This window comes from Colius striatus, chromosome 1 (genome assembly GCF_028858725.1).
Source record: "Colius striatus isolate bColStr4 chromosome 1, bColStr4.1.hap1, whole genome shotgun sequence".
NCBI classification, from domain to species: domain Eukaryota; kingdom Metazoa; phylum Chordata; class Aves; order Coliiformes; family Coliidae; genus Colius; species Colius striatus.
Window position 1 is genome coordinate 175,708,781 of NC_084759.1, and position 18,163 is coordinate 175,726,943.

Genomic DNA, 18,163 nt, shown 5'->3' on the forward strand with positions numbered 1-18,163 from the left:
TGGCAACTCCTAGCTTTAACAAATCGGCATTTTAAGACATTATTGTCATAAATTTACGTTAATTTATTGTGAAATAGCACATCTTACCTATATGTACATGCAACATAGAATGAAGAATTAAGAAAAGTTTTAAGTAGTTCCTTTAATTCTTGGCCAGTAAAATATGGTAAGATTAAGAAGGCAGCATTGAGGAGGTTTCCTATCGTTTCTGTTAATTATTTTTTCAACTGTTGTAAGTGTTGCTGTGATTGGACTCTGCAATTAATAACAAACAATCATAGTGCTTATAGTTGAACTTCCTGTAACATCTGCAGAGAGGCTTTCTACAAATATTTAATTTTAATGTTGCTTGCACTAGAGTTCCACTGACACTGCCAGTGGAACCCCATTAACCCAGGTAAGTGCAGCACATTTCTAAAAACAAACAAACATAACATAAATAATAAGATAAAGTCCCTGAGGATAGTCAGAGCCACAGTGAATCTGCTCATGAAGCAAACAAGCACAGATTGAAGACCTTTGTTAAAGTCTTCCTTCAGGCAGCAAGAGTTTCTAACCAACACACGAGGCACATTGGTGGTGTCCCCCAAATTTTGGATAATTACAGCTTTACAGCAGTTTCTCATAAGTGTTCTGCTTCGGGGGAGTGTGAGGTTTTGCCATGAACTCTCAACTGATCATCAGGAAGAAGTGTGCACAGGAAAAGGTCTGAAATACAGAGGTGACTGAGCTACAAGAAGAGACACTGCTACACAAGAGTGCTTCTGTCCATTTAAGGTCTTAGTATCACAGTTTCAAGACTAATTACTAAGGTACTTAAAGTACAGTGCACTCTAATCATTAAAACAGCACAATATATATAGTCATTAGAACATCCACCTTCAAGAGTCATTAAATATGTGTTCTTTCAACACATTGAGCGGGCAAAATAATCATGTTCCATAATCAACCAACTGCTAACTCTTTTTCTTGTCAAGTCCTACACACTCCGTTGATAATTATAAAAGTCCACATATCAGTGAGCATGTTAACTTTATTTTCAGAAGTTACTAGTGACAAAGCATGTTATAACATACTTGGTACAGTGTCGTAACCCTTTAATTCCAGAAGTTTTAATATCATTTTGTCCTCATGTGTCTACGTGAAAATAATTCTACATGGGTATTAAATCTCTCTTGTTGTATGTTTCCCTTGTATTGAATAAATATATATGTATATATAATATCTAGAACAATGGAGATTTTTAATTGTCTATACCTGTGACATGAAATAAAGAACCAGGCCCTGGTAATCTGAAAAACTTTTCATGTGTTTGGCCATCCTAGCAAAATCACAAGATGTCACAGCAAAATCATGAGCCTACATTCTGTGCAGGGGAGATAAGTATTCACTTATTCTAAGTGCTGCTTTTTTCTTTGATAATTTCTTAATCTTTTGATTTCTGTTACTTTAGAAGAAAAATATTCACCTTTTTTTTTTTTACACATGAATTGTCTCTTGGAAACAGGACAGTGTTATTAACAATACATTGGTTTCCCTGAGAAAAAAGGCTTTTTAATCCCTGAATGGACACCTACAAGCAATTATCTATTATAATATACACTTACATCTCAGACTGATACAGAAACTATGTCAATGCCATTAAGCAACAAAAGTACACTCAGCGTGAAAAGGAATAGAACAGGATAGAACAGGAGATATTTCTGTGAAGCTAAATGAGTTTATTGCTCTCACAAGAATGCACTCAAGACTGTAAACAGTAAGCTGTTTCCAAAATCAAACACTTGCCTTTTTTATCTTTTGTTCTGTCTTTAAAGGTACAGATACACTGTTTCTTCTTTCTTCACCTCCCCATTGCTTTTCAGTAAGTTAATCTCTCTGTGTTCAGGATGGGTAAAATTCCATGTGAAATAAAAATTAAACATGAAAACTCACTGCAGTCCTGGGCTAGAAAAGATAACTCCCCATCTCTGGGAAGTATTGATTCTCACATTTTACCTGCCAGGACTTCTAAAATGTGAGTTTTTCATGAGAGATAACAATGATAGACCGGCAGCTCCTCTAATTTTTCTACAGATTTTTAGTAGAAAAACTGTTGTTTTTCTGTTCAGACAGATAATTTTATTCTACTGCATAAAAGCTACTATATAGATCTTAATGTTACTACTACATATTAAGTAAGTATCATTAGAACAATCTTCTGTTGTTAATGAGGAAAGAAGCACTCTTCTTGGAATAAGTTATGAAAAACATAAAGTCATTTCTTGATTTTGGAAAAATTTGGAATTGCTTCCTCTGGAAGTGCTGCCTGTACAACACCTATGAATGAGGCTACACTCACAAAGTTGTCGAGAATAAAATTTAAAACTTCTGTTTTGAAGGACTGAAAGCCTCTAATACAACACAATACTTAAAATTCTCATGCAAAGTCTAGGGTTTCTCTGCCTGTGTTTCAGAGTACAAAAAGAAAAGCTAAGGCAATCATAAAGAAATGCTTTAAAGCCAATGTGAGAGTGTGACTCAAAGAAACAGCTATGGAGAAGTTTCATTCTGGTCAGGTAATGAGAACATAAAACACAACTGAACAAGAATGACCTTTTTGTTATCAGTGTGACTGAACTATACAGTATACTCACACAGGAAGATATAAAATTAGATGTTTTTTACTTTCTGTCAGCATCACCCTAACAAAAACCTGCAGGGTCCAGGGCACACGATAGAGAAATGCCAGCAACTTCCACCATGAGCCTGTGAGAGTACCAAGGAGGGTCCACTGTGCTGTGCAAGTGACCAAAGATGGACCAGGGAAGCAAATAGGCAGGGACTTGCTTTCGCAGGGAAGAATCCAGTACTCAGACAACTCAGATGACAAAAATTGCCACGAAAGAGTATGTATCAATTCTGATTTCTGCTGTGTATTCTTTGATCCATCCTGACTCCCAAGAACATGAGCAAGAGACAAAGGCAGCATGGATAGTCACCCTGCTCTAAACTCTTTGCTGGGGACAAGTAGGAACAAGTTGGAGACTCGTCTAGTTCACTTATGTGTCCTGGCTCCTCAGTTCACTGTTCTCTGCTCACCTGCAGAACAAGGGACAAACTCTTTGGACCCCGAAACTCTAGTAAAATCTGGTTTTCTGCATTGCTCCTTTTGTGTCGCAATGAAAGAAAAATAGAGAATAAACTGTGTTACAAAAGTAAACCCTTGTCTCCGTGTCTGTTTCTGTATCCAGATGCAACCCTACATGGTCCACACAATACTATAAACCTCACTGATTTTTTTATCAATAAAGCCATCTATAGCAGAGGTCTCAAAGCACTAGCACTAGGTCTCAAAGGGAAGGAAAAGCAAAGAAACTCTCTCATTCTTCTAAAAAGATTATTCCCAACAAACTTCGAATAGTGAATAAGAGGGAAAAAAGAAGACAGGCATTCCTACAAAAAGTATCTGTGTCACAGTGCTTCTGTCATTTGTTCTCCCAGCCTGGGCATCTCACACAACATGCCTTGTGCTGGGATGAGTCTAAAGTCACTGAGTAATCTCTAAAAACCACCTTTAGGACCAAAAACTTGTGAAAAATCTTTTCCTGTCCTACCCTCAGCTATTCACGTTCCTCGTGTTACTCAGCTATGAATACATCCTAGCAGCTGACAAGGCTTCCAGACATTTGTTTGTGTGTTCATAATTGATTCTGTAATCAATTAAACATACTTTTAAAAAGTGGTTTTGTTCATCTAGGCTGAACTAATGCTAATGTTGTCCCGACTGAAATCAAAGGTTTTCTACAAAGTAACACTTAAATGGTACAAGACATCTGTTCATATTTACTTGGTCATACTTTTATTTGAAAATACATGCTCCTAAAACATTTTATTAGAATATTGCTTAGACTGAGTAACAAAAACAAATAAAATTAAGTTTCTTCCATTTTGCTACAATAAGCAAATGATAAACAGTTAAGAACCAAAGTCAACACCTTCTACTATGACAAGTATGTTGCAATACTGGTGTCACTCAGATTTTCATTTGGATTAAATCCAAGGACATCGTATCCAATTAAATGCCCAACTTCTATAATGAGTTTGAACATGTTATTGAAAGTTGTAGTAATGTATTAGCCTATGTAACTGACTGCAGGGTACGGGCAGCTTTCATGTGCTGTATCTACACTCTGAAACCCTGCAGTGATGGACATCTTTCCAATACATTAGTTGAATACAGAACAAACTGTAGACTGAACAATTTGACTGTTTAAGTGATCAGCTGTGGTCAGAGAAGCAACTTTCTAATTTATTACTGTAAACTGCACATTGTTTTGGAAGCAGAATAAAACATCTAAGTTGAAAAGCTATCTTTTGCTACAAACGTCCTCAAGTTGCTTTCTAAGGAATGACATCTTTATGCATCCACAATTCTCCATTTGTCTTTGTAATTCGTATCACTGACAAACTATCTGAAATTTTCACACTTATTAAGAAACAAGCTTACCATTTTTTTTAAATAAAAACATTTAAATGTTCCTAAAACTTTGTTTTTCTCTTCAAAATACACAAATGAATGTATTTTGATATCAAAGGTTTTCTTCTCCACTTCTCAGAAACACGTCACTATGCAAAAAGGTATGACAATCAGTACCACAAGGCAGTTAAAATACTTCACCTTTGTACACTGCTTTCATCAGTGGATGCCTAAGCTCTTTAGGTAGAAGGAAAAATACGCTGAGACCGATTCTACAACTGGAGGAACCACTGAAGAGACAGGTAATGTGCCTAAGTCCACTATCTGCCTTGCAGGGAAACGTAGCTTCTCTGCTCACACCTGAGAGACATCCAAGTCTCAGGGCTGCCAAGTCCTGTGCCCACACTGCGTCCACAACCAGAGGATATGGGAAGTGCTGACTCCCATACAGGGACCTACCTGCCACCTCTATAGCTCCCCTAAGTTCTCTTTTCAGGCCTTCTTCCTATTTACTCCCTACCAGTGCGATCCCTTCCTCTTTGCATGACTCAGCATGGATGGGCCTTCCTCTGTTTGGGAAAGGTGAACCATAATCAGAGAGCGCTGCAGTTTGCAGCTTTTGCAGTCTAAGGTAAAACTCAGCCTAATGTCACACAACCTAATCAAGGTCTCAGCTACTGACCTAGCTAGAAGAATGATGTCCTCACAAAGTACATGGTGTGCTAGGGCAGCAGGAACTCGGGATCTCCAGTTTCCCACCAGTCCAGCCAACATCAGCCAGAAGACTGACATTAGTAGCCAGATGTCTTTCCATCAGGCTTCTACTGCAGCCTGTCTTAGTTTCAAGGGCCTATAAACCACAGGTGAGTAATTGCAAGTGAAATTTACAGTACTCTGCCTTCACTTAAAATGTCACATAGCCTTTACATATTCCTTGTTATTTCTCAAAGGAAAAAGAATAGAAATACAAATGTTCAGAAGAATGCAACTTTTAATACAAAAACAAGAACAGGAAGATGGACTTTTGCTGCTGCAAGGAAAAAGATGACATTTTCTTTTCTTAAGCATTTACCCAGAGGCAGCTGAGAATAGGGTATCATTGGTCAGTGCCATCCACTGTATCAAACATTGCTGGAGATTCATAAAGGTACATCCCGGCACATCCCTCTCTTTGTTCTACATTACTGTCACTGCTATTACCTAGATGCAATACCTAAAGCTGCTGTTGCCAAAAAGCTGTAAAATGTAAATACTGTGGGGAAACTTAAAGCTAATCCAGAATTACAGCATGTAGGCAGGCTTAATTTTGAATTCTTCTGTATCTGTCAATTTGCACTACACAGATTTAATACATCATTTTCATTGTAGACTTTACTCTTACTGATGTTATAACTTCAGGTCTGCAATTCTTCAGGCTTAAAATTACTTCAGGCTTTCAATTGTGCTGATGCAGCTAAAAGAAAACATGTAAAAATAGATATTGATTTCCTATAATGTTTTAGAACATTTTTTAGTAGGGAAGCAACTGAAAACCTTGCGTTAGCAACAGAAAATGCTAATGTATTTGTTCTTGAGGTGTACATTTTTTATTCTATGAGACTGTATCCTAGGTTATAAAATGAACGTGAAAAAAATGTCTCTCCTTCGATGACCTCATGGGATAACAAAAGTTGGTTAGAGGGCACAAAAGTATTATATATATGTTAACACTCTTTATCCTTTAAGATTTTTAGTATCTTTGAGAAACTTGCTTTTTCTTTCAAGTGCCAGACCTATTAATTTTGTGGTACTCTTCCTTTTTTTATTTTTAGATCTACAATGTTTCATCATCTTACCAGTAGTGTCTACAGAAACTACATTTTCCTTCTTTGAACTCATTGTTATCCAAATTTCTCAGTAGGAAAAAGAAACATTGCAGTATTTATATCCTATATAATGCTGATGCTGAAATCTGAAGGACAGTGCTGCAATCTCTGTTTTTCTACACCAGTTTAGTGACACTCTGCATCTTCTCAAAATAATTATTTTATCTTTTTTCCTATACTGTTTCTTCTTCTCTCCTGAAACTGCACTGAAACTGATTCACAAGTTTTTATACTGTTTTTAACAGTATATAGTGTTGTTTTCAATCTATTCACTGTACAGTTTAAAAAATATATATTTATAAAGCACTTTTGAGTCAGAAAACACAGCAAATTTTTTCATCGTCCACTTGGGAGCATCTACAGGTTTACAAATGATCATTCCAGTAAGTGGTCCAAAATGCAGTTTTGTGGCACAGTAAGATGCAATACAAACATAGCTCAATATGGTTATGTATAAATAGTTTAATATGTTTAAATAATAGCAAATATGCTTAACAAACCTTAGCCTGACTTAAATGAGCAATGACCCTTTTCTAGCAAACACATGAAGTGTAAGTCAATAGAAAACAACCAAACACAACTAACCCCAGTGCTGAACTGGAACTCAAGAGATTTAGATCTGACCACAGGCTTTTCCACAGATCTTCTACAGGACTAAAGCAAGCAATGTTCTCTCTGCGACTCAGTGCAGGGAAAGTAAGGATCACCATGCATGCCGAGCCATCAAGGACTGTCAGACAGCAAGAGAGGGAAGAGATTTGGAAGCAAAAAAAGTAATTATATTGTCAGTCAAATACAGGAGATGACAGGTGTTCTAACAAAAAGAATTCAGGTCTCAAAGCAAGCAAAACAATGCTCATTTAAATTTTAAAAATTAGCTAGACCCTCTGAAGAACTGACTACCACTATTTTTGGCCTAGACCTCCTCAGCGGATGGGCTCTCCCATGCAGCTGGTTCCCTCTCTCTAGTTCTAATCAGAAGTTTAAAGTAAGCAGAAAAAACCAAACCCTGGCCAGAGACAGCTTTCTGATTTCTTCTCAGTATGTAGAGAGTAAGTGTGGGGTTTGTTTTATTTCTTGTCTTTGATAAATATTTGCAAGTATGCCATCTGTTTTGGACACTGGCTTCATCTCACAGTGCAGAGACAGGAACCCCAGGGGTTACAGAGGGTGTTGGCATTTCCAGTTGCACAGGACAAGTGGAGAATCAATGTGATGGAGGATGCAAAAATGCTAACTGTTTCAACACATCTACTTCATAATGACACAACCACAATAAGTGACATGAAATGAGCTTTCATGTTTAAGACATTTGCAAGACCTGATTCAACTTTGGGCTGAAGTTTCCAGATGCTAAAAAATTTCTTCAGGAAAAAACGTCAACTTCCCTACTTTGATAACACAGGATTATGTTTACAGGCCTAGAGAGTGGAATGGTAGTTATGTTTTCTTTTAACCACCTGCAAATCAGACTTATTGAATTTGACATTTTTTCACACAGTTGCAAAATTCAGAGGGAATTCATGAAAATTTAAGTACGAATATCTGTTTCATACAGATAGCTTCCACTAATGCACAAATCTCCAGTAATGATATAAAATCAAGCATTGCTCACTAATCCCAATTTCCCTTTCTAGAAATAGCACATCATTAATTTGTATTATGTACAGTATGTAACGGTGTCCAAAAATGATTATTTACTACATACAAATTGTAAGAGTAGAAATCCATACTACTAGTTAAACCACAATATCCACTGTATTTAGCAGTAACTCTGAAAAAATGAATTTTAAATCATTTTATACTATGTTATTTGCAAAAGTAACCATGAATTTGAATACTGGATTGAGAAATATATCTTTACTACATTGGATGAGGAAACTGTGTTAACAATCCTTAAAACTCTGGATAAAATAACAGTTCCATAGCACATTCCCTTTGGAGCTGAACTGAATAAATAATGAACTAAAATTTTAATTCTAATTAATTCTAATGGGTAACTACCACACTAGAACATATAAAAATACTGTTTCGTGGTAACTGCATAAAAAAGCTAGTAAGCTAGTAGTCTGAGGGGGTAACAGGTGGGCTGGGAGTACTGTAATTCAATAATCTTTTAATTTTTCCATATGTGTGCTTTCTCTACTCAGGTTTTGTTTTTTCCTTTGTTTTTAAATTAATTATAGATTTAATCATAAAAATAGCGTGCAGAAATATTCATTACTGTTCTTTATACAGCATATTTACATCTCCTTATTTAGAGACAATATTTAACTAGCTGTCATATTCACTCAACACCACTAGAAGGTGCTCCTCTGTTGAAAAAGAATTCTTTCTGTCTGAATTGCTTCTCAAAACAAGTTTCCTGTGATAACTAGGGTTCTGGCCAGTTGTTTATACAGACTGCAATTGCTACAATCACCCCTGTTAAACAATAGCAGGACCTCATATGCCATAATCATTACCCCAGCATGAGAATAACAGATCTGTTATCACTCATTCTCTTGGTAAAACCGAATCCCAGCTGAGGGACTGCAGTTAGTTATTCTGGAAGGTGAGGTGTGCAAACCCTCATGGGGGAGCTGATACATTGTAAAGAGCCACAGTTTCTGTAAGGTTAGGAATCACAGAATCATTTAAGTTGGAAAAAACCTTTAAGAGCATCCAGTCCAACGCTACACCTGACACTGCCAAGTCCACCAAACCCTTTCCTGGAGTACCTTAGGGCAGAATGCATCCCTACAGAGATATCTGCATGCCTGTCTGATGCCTGAAATCGGAAACAGAGTCTAACACTGAAAAAAAAAAAAAAAAAAAGAAAAGCTGTTAAACAACCACACAAACCTAAGCATATGATCTACAGAGATTCTGCACCAACAGTATCACGACATCAAACCACATCTGGATATACAAGGTGAGTCATTCATATTTCATACACAACCTTATATGAGCCTCAACCAAGTTAAGATTCATTTTGATACCCTGAAAGATATTCTGACGACCTCTGGGTACACACAGACTGTCACTGTAAGCTCTTTGCATATACAATAAAAACCTTAACCAAGAGCTGATACAATTGCAGCTTTTCTAACTGAAAACTTCAGTCTGCACCACATCTAAAGAGTTTTAAGTTTTACATCACCTGGTATTGGGTACCAATGAGAAATGGGAAAAGAGAGGATAAACGATGAAAGTCACCATGCAGTTCTAAGGTCAGCTCCCAGTGAGAAGCTTCCTGCTGGTAAGGAGACATGCACATGGACTTTTCCAAATTTCATTATTACAAGGACAGTGTAATTCTCCACTGGAGTACTTCACAGAGGATGTTAGAAGAGGCAAGTTAACTAAGCTTACAAGCTACTCAAATACAGTTTGCTTCGCTGGACAGGTCTGAATGATCAAAACTGAAATAATCAAAAGAGGAAGGTGTTGGTGAACTGTTTGGGATCAAAGTCTTATCTACTCACCTCTACTTGTTAATATGGAAAAAGGATGATCCCTGGGAAATCTAATGCCACTACAGATGAGCATTCCACCTCTTAAGTTGCACGTGTCCAACTTTTAGATGCGTGTTAATTTATATAGTGATGCAGCTTTCAGGTCTAGAACACTTTATGTTCAGTATGACAGTGTACAGTAGCTTAATCTTCAAATAGTCAAAAAAAGAGCTCTCCATCTTGAGACATTTTGTCTTAATAAGGAACGGCACTGAAAACAGTACACGGCACTTGTTTCCTTGAGGTTATGGAGCCCTTTCTCAGTTTCATTGCTGAACACTTCCAGCTGTTTCAGAGGAAGAGCCTTTCCCTCTCAGAGTAAAGAATTCAAACATCTGCAAGGGAGTCAAAAATACTTTTACTCATTTTGAAGTTGTGTTTGTTTTAGGAATATCTTGTTAGATGACATTCAGTACATCTTATATATATAGAAAAACAAATAAAAATTTTGTCTTTAGGCATTTAGAAGAGCTACAAAATATCCACTGAGACTCCTTGAGAGGTCTAGCTATAAAGGAGTTCAATTTCAAATAATTTGAATAGTTCAGTCACAAAATGAATAGTGCCATTCATCACGTCAAAGACACCTAAGTGATACTGAAGACACCTAAGTGATACTGACATTCTTAGCAATACACATGCTCCTCCCGTCTGAGGAAGAGGTCTCTGAAGGACTTCACCTTTCCAAGATATGTCACCAAGGAAACGTCTAGAATGGGCTTAACTTGCTTCCCTCAATAAGACAAAATGGTGTAAGATGGCTTTAAGACATGTCTTTGGAGAGATAAGGTTTTTAACTATAAAAATTAAAAAGAGGGAGTGAATATATGCTTACATTGAATATCACAGAATCACAGAATGATAGGGGTTGGGAGGGACCTCCAGTTATCATTTAGTCCAATACTCTGCTAGAGCGGGTTCACCTCAATGAGGTCACACAGGAATACATCCAGGCAGGTTTTGAAAATCTCCAGAGGAGACTCCACAACCCCCAGGGCAGCCTGTGCCACGGCTCTGTCATCCTCACAGTGAAGAGGTTTCTCCTCATGTTCAACTCAAACTTCCTGTGTTCAGCTTGTGTCTGTTACTCCTTGTCCTGTCATTGAGCACTACAGAAAAAAAAGACTCACCCCATCTTCTTGACATACACCCTTTAGGTATTTATAAGTGTTGATAAGGTCCCCTCTCAGTATTCTCTTCTCTTCTCTGGGCTGAAGAACCCCGGGTCTCGTACTGCTTCCTCATAAGAAAGATGTTCCAGTCCCCTGATCATCTTGGTGGCCCTGCACTGGACTCTCTCCAGAAATTCCCTCTCATGAGCTGGGGAGCCTAAAACTGGACACAGTATTCCAGATGAGGCCTCACCAGGGCAGAGTAGAGGGGGAGCAGAACTTCCCTTGACCTGCTGGCCACACTCTTCTTGATGCATCCAAGGATGCCGTTGGCATTCTTGCCCACAAGGGAACACTGCTAGCCAAGGACTCACTCTCTCTCTGCAGAGCCGCTCTCTAGGAGGTCATTGCCAGCCTGTACTGGTGCATGGGGTTGTTCCTCCTGAGGTGCAGGGCTCTGCACTTGTCCTTGTTGAATCTCATGAGGTTCTTCTCTGCCCAACTCTCAAACCACTCAAGAACCCACTGAATAGCAGCATAGCCTTCTGGTGGACCAGCCAGTCCTCCCAGTTTGGTGTCATCAGTGAACTTGCTGTTCCCTCGTCTAGGACTTTGATAAGATGTTGATTAAGACTAGCCCCAGAACCGACCCATGTAGAACCCCACTGGTCACAGAAAAAACTTCAACGTAAGTGATACACAAATTTATACTCTCGGTTTTGGTCTTCTAATATAATTGTATCAGGTGTCAATCTGATTTCCAAGGCACTGGTCCACAGGACAAGGTGCGTGAAGAACCTGTGCTCTGCAGCAAATGTGGTAAGTGTTTCAGGTAACTGTCTTGAGTAGTTGATCTATGGGGAGGAACTGAAGAACTGAACAAAACAGAAGAACTAAAAATTTATGAATTACCAACATAGGACACAATATCAAATGAGAGTTTTGCAGCAAGTGTATAACAATACCATACCGTTTGAGTCAAAAAAGACTTTGGCTCTCTAGAGTTCAGGAGTGTGGGTAGAGTGCTGATTTTGACTCTGAGGACACCACTGATCCCTGCATTTGTTCTGACATGTGCCATTAGCACAGAAATCAGAAACACAGTCTCATAAAATCATAGAATCACAGAATGGTAGGGTTGGAAAAGAACTTTAGAGATCATCTAGTCCAACTCCCCTGCAGAAGCAGGTCAACCTAGATCAGTTCACATAGGAACGTGTCTAGGCAGGTCTTGAAGACCTCCAAGGAAGGAGACTCCACACCCTCCCTGGGCAGCCTGTGCCATTGCTCCGTCACTCTCACAGTGAAATAGTTTTTTCTTGTATTTAAATGGAACTTTTTGTGTTCCAGCTTCATCCTATTACCTTTTGTCCTGTTGCTAGATACAATAGAAAAAAGGGATGCCCCTTTTAATCTGTTTAATCTTTGAGTTCATATACATCATACATAAGTAATTTCTAATTTAAATAACAATTTCTCAGCCTTTAGCTGTCACAGAGACGAGGCACATGGCATACAAACATGGCCCCAAACCACTTTGAAATAATCCAAGCTGGTATGTATCAAGAACGTCAAGCAAAGTGGAAGGCACGGAGAAAACTATTTGCAAAGACTTTACATTTTCATTTCCTACATGAAAGTGATACAAAATTGAATGCTGAGCTAAGTACTTAATTACTCATCAGAAGCTTCACATAGAACACTAGTTTTCAGTTTCTCCTTCACTTTCTATACCTCTAGCACACTACACTGTCAATAGTGGATTAAGATCTGTATTTTTTGTCACTTACATTTATGACCAGAGATTAGCAGAAGAGCTAGGATATTTGTGGGGTTTTATTAATTAAAAGTGGGATCTCTCAATTTTTAGGTCTTATTCCCCTTTTTCTCAAGTAAACTAAAATTAAATATTGTTGCTGCTGTGACTCTAGGAACAATTTCCTCGATCTTGCCTCATCTTCTCACACCCTCCCTGACAATTCTCATTTTCATTATTTGTTTAGCATATTTGACTTTGGCTGAATCTCGTACAGATTTACTTTCTTTTTTGTTTTAGTATTAAATGAAACTATGCTTCCTCGTAGACACACGCTGCATCCGTGTCCCTGAAACAGAAAACATTTAGCATGTACATAAGTGACCCTACAAAGTCCTACTCAGATAAAAGTGACCCTACCAGATGAAAAGTAAATTCAAGGCATTTTAAGAGACAGGAAGACCTCAGCAGAAGAATCTGCCTCTTCTCAATCAATAAGAGTTTTTTAAACATTTTATTTTTTCTGGACTTCAGGCAAATGGCCAAACCCAACATATTTGTCAATATCTTAACAGAAGTAGGAAGATGAAGGAGTTGCTAAATTTGAAGGTTTAAGAGTATATGTAAAAATCGGAGAAGGATTTGCTTCTTGGTAACAGGTAGGCAGGAACAAAGACTACTGTTAACTACTACTTTTATTATTTGTCTTGAGAACGACTGTCAAAGGCATCTAAAAATAGACATATTTTTGTTTCAATTCTGAACAAATTGATGAGGGCTGGGAAGCTGTTCTGGGAGTTATCAGTACAGTCTTTCCTATTCCTATACCTTCATCTCAGCATCCATGGTGGGTTACTGTCAGATACTGAGCCAGAAGTACCACTGGTTTAACCCATAAAGTTTGTAATATTGTAACATCTTATATATCACACTAATAAACACTTGATAATCACATTGAATTTGCTATAATTATTCATAGTCAATTTGGATATGCCAAAGAAAATATTATATGTATTAATACTATTATTTATCATTAGAGGTGACTGAGAGAGGCATCAATGCAGAACATTAAATCATCGCTGCAGCTTGTAATTTTTAAGCTGTGTCTTAATAAATTATTTTCCTGTGTCTTTATTTGGATACATAATCTAAGAAATTTTCAATTCCTGCTTTGCTAAGCTTAAGGGAGGACATCACTTGAAACACGTTAAATGGGTTTGGATAGTCATATTGAGTAGGAAAACAGTGTTTTTCTAATTACCAGCGTCATCATTAATATACCATCAGTATTTTTACTTGAAAATTTCAAAAGAAGAGTCTTGTTCCCAAATACCTCTGCAGTCATCTGCTCCTAGGCTGTGCTGCAGAGATTGAGCTGCTGCATAACTATGCAAAATAACAGTCGGTTCTAATGAGGCCTTCAAAACAGGACCAAGGAACCTTAACACACTAGGGCTTGGGCAATAACAAGTGAGAGCTATTTGTGGATTAAATGTTAAAGCATTCCTAAAAGGTACAGGTCTGTGACACATGGTGGAACTGACTCCTCTTGACTCCGCTAAAACGCAGCTGTCTATGGAGAGAAACACAGTAGATGGGTAAGAACTTCTCACTTTACTTAGAAAACAAAGGAAATTACAATGGTTTAGCTCAATCAAGCATTGAAAAACTTTGGATGAAAAGTCCTTTATTAAAACTTCACATGATCACAGGAAAGCTGTCCAGCAGGAAAGGACCTGAGGCTCTTAACTGACTGACGAATAAGAGCCAGCAGTGTGCCCAGATGGCCAAGGCGGCTAATGGCATCCTGGCTTCTATCAGAAATAGTGCGACCAGCAGGACCAGGAAAGTGACTGTCCCCTTGTATTCGGCATTGCTGAGGCTGCACCTCGAATACTGTGTTCAGTTCTGAGTCTCTCACGACAAGAAGGACACTGAAGTGCTGGAGCATGTCCAGAGACAGGCAACAAAGTTAGTTATGAGTCTGGAGCACAGGAGGAGGAGCTGAGGAAGCTGGGCGTGTTAGGTCTAGAGAAGAGGAGGCTGAGGGGACACATGATCTCTGCTCTGTGGCTACCTATACCAAGACACCCAGTCTGAACCTGGGAGTCTCCTTTCTCACCTGGAGGTACCAGGGACACTGTGAATCCTCAAAGCAAAAAACTCTCTGCTGTTCCTGTCATCCCTTAGCAGGGGGAAATGGGTTACTGCCCTTTGTAAGAGAGAAAGAAAAAAGTAGGAACCTGTGTTTTCCAGCATCTGAAATGAGGTTATTGACTCAGAATCACATTTAGAAATACTGTGTGACTTCCCTACCTGTCCCACAGGGAACAACTACTGATCCTTCCTCCTCAAAAGCCACTCTGTATAGTGAGTACATGTACAATCTTTTTTACTTTTGCCATATGCAAAATACCCATAAGAAATGTATAAATCACACTTACTATTGCCTAAATAGTTCTTAAAATCACGAGAATGTGTTCAAAGATTTTTAGAGCCCAGAATGTTTGTAGCTTGTGGGGGGAGGGGGTTTATTTTGGATTTTTTTTTAAAGAAATATATAACTTTATAAGGCTAGAGTTAGTCCTAGCAGAATCACACAAACAGAAACGTTTTCTGCTATGTGAAGAACCTTCACGTCACTGTGACAGCCTAAGGGGGCCTTTGAAAGAACACAGCATGACCAAGTATATCATGTTCTCCTTGGGGCACACTAACATCAGGCATATGGCAAGGTGATGTTCCACAGTAACATACCCTGCATCTCTTCACTGTATGGAATAAAGATGGAAGAAATTTGCCCCTCCACTAGCCTACACCTGCACTATGTCCATCAGGCTGCTTCTGCTAGGAATAAGGTCACTTCTATTTCTGGATGTTGGGGAACAGAAACGTATTATTGCTGTAAGTGGCAGGCATCATTCCAAACTCACTCCTCATCTCAAATGGAAAGAAAAATCTGAAAGTCACATCAAAAAGATCAAAACACAGAGTTGACACATCAATATGAAGTAGAAATGAACTTATTTTTAGTTTTCAGTTCCTGGATGCTAAATATTCTCTAGAGCTTTCCCTTTACGGATAATCTGACACATGTAGTTCTTCTCAGTCTCACGTTGCTGCTTGGGGAATGGGATGTGCACCTCCAGTAGAATTAAAGCTTCCACTGAATAATTTTTTTTTTAGCTACTGTCTGTAGCTCTTTAATTAAATTCTATAATTTACAACCCAGAGGTAATATGGCATGAGATTCATTCCACAACTAACGCTAAGAGCAGACGACAGCAGTCTTCTCATTGAGCCTGAAGAGGGGAAGTAGTGAGATGTTACGGCTCTTCTAAAAATACCAGAGTAAAAAGAAGGAATTAGGAAGTCACTTGCATGTTTTTCATTTTTATTTGAAAGGTCACTTGTGGTCTCCCTCATGAATATCATAAAGTTTATTTTAAACTGACATCTTAATTACTGGAAATGTGCCAGAGCTGAAATCTGATGAGTCTGCACTCATTCAGTGACTGGCTGCGAGCTTCTCCCTTTTTATGTTTCATGTTGAGGATTCTGGCTCTCAGAAATGCTTGCTCACAGTCATTTGTGCGTTATTATTAGCAAACTGTGAGATTGGACCCTTGGCACACATTTTGTAGGACCAAAATAATCATATTGTATTGCTTCAACATTTTACTGGAAACAAAAGAGGTGAATTGACTGTGAAGCAATCACGGTAGACCTTGAATGTCTTCAACAAAATTAACGTGATCATTGTTATTGAAATGAATACTGAACAGGCTCTTGAAGACTGTATTCTTTTACTGGCTATCACATTAGTTGCTTTCTATTAGGCTAAAGTCATCAATGGAAAACAAAAAGCAGGAAAAAAAGTCACTGGGTATTAACCGACAGATCTTATTGTAATGTAAGATATAGAGCTGACAACAGAAAAGAATATGTTCTATCTATCAGGTTAGAATTTTATGCAAGTATTGCCATACACCCATTGCTTGTTCCTACAGATGGTGGCACAACTGTTCATATAACTACTATCAAACAAGAATTGGAAACAATCTGGCTGAAAAACAACCAGGCAAAAATCTTATCACATATCTCCTTTTCTTTTTTGGCAAAACAGGTCAGATTTGATTCATTAGCTATTGCGCAAGTACCACTATCAAAGTGATATGTCACAGCAATACCATGGCCCAGATTTTACACTAACATGACCCCTAATAAGTCCAGATACTAATTATTCATATATGTACTACTGTACAAATTTATCCAATGTCTGTTAGCTGCCTAACAGATTCACTTTTCCTAAGTGGTGCACTAGCATCCTAACTAAATCCCATTCTGCCTAATTTTCCCTTGCAATCTGAATACATTCATTGCTTCGCTTGATACACATTTTAACTTTCAGCATAAATGTAGACACTGAAGGATCTGTTTATAATAGATATCATTTAGAGCCTTCTAGATAAGATGTTTGACAAAAAGAGTAATGCTTTTAGACAACAGGTCCTCAGCGGGTGTTTTGTTTGAAACTGTCTATTATGAAATTGCTCCCAGCATGGCACTATGGTCCATTAAAAAATCCAAAACACTAGTGTGTACCCAACAGTTCAGTGCAATTCCTGTAATGACCGATTTATTTCTTCACCTCAGTGTCTATGAAGCTCAGATTATCATTTAATTCTAAGCAAACCACATACTGCAAACACTTGTAAGAGAGTAAGCCATTCAATTCAACCTTTATTCAACAGCTTTGAATTGCTTGTGGTATTATGATGATTCCCCTGTTTAAGAAATATGGCTTCAGTTCTATATATCTTGTTTTCCATATTTTTTTTAAAATATATAATGTGTTATAACACATTAAGTATTTAGTTTCCATCTACATCCTTTAATAAGGAACTTACAAATATAAATTTAGTCACACTCCCTGGCAATTACAGGCTTTTAATCAGATTTTGATATGTTTTTATAATCACTTAGAATCAGAAAAATGGACAGATAAACACACGCATATTTCATAGTAAGTACATCTTTAAAAACTGATGGATCTAACTTGCAGCATAAACTAAAGATTATTACACATGGAAAATGGTGAAAGCAATGACACTAGACTGAAAAAAACAGATACTCTTTTCCCAAGTATACTGCCCATTTATTCCTACTGCTAAATGTCTATTCAAATTAAAATTACTTTAAACTTACATGACAGAGCATATTTATATACATTGATGCAAAATGCACAGCCTGAACTTTGAGCCAAAAACCATCCCACTGGAGCACAGAACTGAACTGTGCATATGCTGAGAAGGTGACGATTAAAGCATCCATTTTCTACACACTAAACACTCTGTGTTCCAGACAGTGCCTCAGAGTATTATCCAAAATGTGCAAGAGCTTATTCAGGATGTTTTTTCAAGTTGGGAATAAAGACCTGAACGCATCTTCCGAATGCATAGTGTCATCAAATG

General features: G+C 37.9%; 1 protein-coding gene across 3 annotated transcripts in view; it reads right to left on the reverse strand.

The window, feature by feature from the left end:
* Positions 1 to 18,163, reverse strand: part of TMEM117 (transmembrane protein 117) — a 217,284-nt gene that overhangs the window by 192,384 nt on the left and 6,737 nt on the right. The window lies entirely within an intron of this gene.